At 36.6% G+C, this 2724-nt stretch overlaps 1 pseudogene; it reads left to right on the top strand.

Annotated features, from left to right (window-relative positions):
• The first annotated feature begins 993 nt into the window (after positions 1-993).
• On the top strand, positions 994-1860 carry LOC122907873 (annotated as a pseudogene).
• Positions 1861-2724: the final 864 nt, after the last annotated feature.

Genomic DNA, 2724 nt, shown 5'->3' with positions numbered 1-2724 from the left:
GTTTTTATTAAATATTTATTACTGTTTTAAGCACAGAGGATATTTTTGAATTCAATTATTTGTATGTATCATAATATACCTTTAGCAGACATTGTTTTTACATAATGTAACCATTTTCTATAAATATTTTACTTTTAGGAAGGAAATTATTTTATTCTTTACCATTCAGTCAACTATGTCATTATAATACATGTGGCTTGTACTCAAATAAAAGTTTGAGAACATCTGCTCTATCTGTGCACACATAGCGGGCAGAACTCAAATGAAAAAGTAAATTCAAAGCATGCAGTATCATAGTATTAAACTAATTTTAGTGACTAATTAAAAAAATACTCATTAAAAATTACCAAATAAAATTGTGCATAAAATTATACTTAAATGATCATTTTTATCAGCTTTATATAATGTGTGTTCTCTTTAGCTGTCATGTACAAAGAAGTTTCTTTGCTTTAAAATGTGAAAAAAATCATTCTGAATTGCTTAAATAACTTCTGAACAAACACATCAAAGTAATTATGACATTCTAAATGCTGCTGAGGAAATCCCTGCTTCTACATGAAACTTGAAGGATATTATGCTAAGTGAAATAAGCCAGTCACGAAAAAGACAAATACTGCATGACTCCACTTACATGAGTACCTAAAAGCAGTCAAATGCTTAAAAACTGAGTAGAACGGTGGTTTCCAGAGGTGAGGGAGAGGAAGAAAGGGAGCTGTTCAAGGGGTTTAGAGCTTGCTTTGCAAGGTGAAAAAGGTAGAGATCTGTTGCAGGACAAGTGCATATAGCTATGCCATCATACTCCACACTGAAAAGTGGTTAGCATGATAAATTTTCTATGATGTATTTTATTTTTTACTACAACAAAATAAGAAACAATTAGAAAATAAAGCATATAAAAAGGGGGTCTCAGGAAGTGGTGGTTCGCAGGCACCCCTCCTTCTTCCTCCCGGTGCATGCCCAGGTGGGTGGGAGGTCCCAGCCTAGGGTCCCGGTGGATCTCAAGGCAAGATGCCCAGGCGAAGCTTGGAAAACCAGTCTGCTCCAGCCACACAGACAACTGCAAGGTCCTGTCACAATTGTGTGGAGAGCGGTGCCAAACCTTCGCTGCTTCTGTGCGGAAAACCGCCGGGCTGTGAGAGGAAGCAGACCTCCTGGTGACTGAAATCAGCGTGTGTGCCTCTACGGCGTTCCCAAATTTAAAGCAGGGCCCAGAGAAGTGTGGTGAGTTTGCCAAACTGCAAGATTATGGACAAGCTGAGATTGAAAGATTTGAAGAGGACGGGGTTGACCCTTTGAAAGCTTATGGAGCCGTTGTTAAAACGAAAGGAGATGACCTCAAAGCGACATTAACAGCAAGGAGTCGAGAAACTAAACAGTTAACTCGGGAAGAAAACGTCAGCGAAATCCTGATGTTCGACATATTATTTCGCATGTGGAAACCGAACTGCAGAGAGTTGCAGTGGATGCTCCCTGAACAACTCGTCTTCTGGAGGAAAATACTGACAATTTTGAAAAGCGGAAAATAAAGGATATAAAGACTGTATTTTCAGAATGTATCATTACCAAAATGCTATTTTTTGACAAAGCATTGAAGGTCTACACTGTTGTGTATCAAAACATACAAAAGATTGATGAAGAGGATTTAGAGGTTTTCCAAAATTCTCTGTAACCACCAAATTCTTCATCTGGTTTACAAATGGTAAAAGCAAATTCGAAGTGGCCCCTTCAAAGATCACTTTCAGCTAAGTGTGTATCTGGAATAGGTCAGTTATCCACCCCACCCCTCCACTAAGAAAGGATCAACAAGCAGGAGATGATGAAGGGGGCAAAGAGTCAGACGTTACAGAAGAAGAAAATTAATCTTCTTCCATAAACTTCATATTTTAATTTTCATCTTAAATGACTTAGCATGCAGAATTACTAAATTGCAAAACTTTATACTGGCTTCATACATGTTAAACCTCAAAATGAAATCCTACTGGAGATAGAAATTAAAGGATATTTATGCTGACCAGAAAAGAAGATTAAAAAAAAAAAAAATCCACACCAACTACTTCTTTTTTTTAAATAAGTTTTTCTTCACTTATTTGTCAGAGAGAGAGAGAGAGAGAAAGCACGTGTGAGCTGTAGGCAGAGAAAGGAGTTGGGTGCAGGACTCTATCCCAGGACCCTGATATCATGCCCTGAGCTGAAGGCAGATGCTTAACCGACTGAGCCACCCAGACATCTCACCACACCAATCATTTCAAACCCAATCTAGAAGTATGTGGGTTTTGTATAAGTTTCGTTTTTTTTTTTTTTTTAAGATTATGAGCTTCAAAAGTATTTCACACCAACACACTATACCTAGTTGAAGTTGCAATAAAAGTAGATGACAGAAAACGTGGGGTCTAACGATTCCATTTGCTTCTTTTGTGCTCATCATCAAAAAAGGGTCTTTAGTCATTCTGATTAAATACAAATCCTGTTCAGAAAACCCCAGAAAAAAACAAGTTTTTTTCTTTTGTCTTTGTTTTTTTTCACTTTTATTACAACTTGAAGTTTCATTATTTGATATGTAATCTACTTTTCAATAAGACTATAATTACTTTTGATTAAAGATAAACGGGACACTTGGATATCAGTGTCTTAAAAGCACTGTAAAGCATAAATTTTAGCTTCAGAAAGAAAAGCACATTAAGCCTGATTTGGGTTTTAAGATGAAAATATTGTCCTACTAAAGCA

Source organism: Neovison vison, chromosome 5 (genome assembly GCF_020171115.1).
Source record: "Neovison vison isolate M4711 chromosome 5, ASM_NN_V1, whole genome shotgun sequence".
Taxonomy (NCBI): Eukaryota; Metazoa; Chordata; class Mammalia; order Carnivora; family Mustelidae; genus Neogale; species Neogale vison.
The sequence above is the reverse complement of the archived record's forward strand: the minus strand, read 5'-3'. Positions and strand labels throughout refer to the sequence as shown.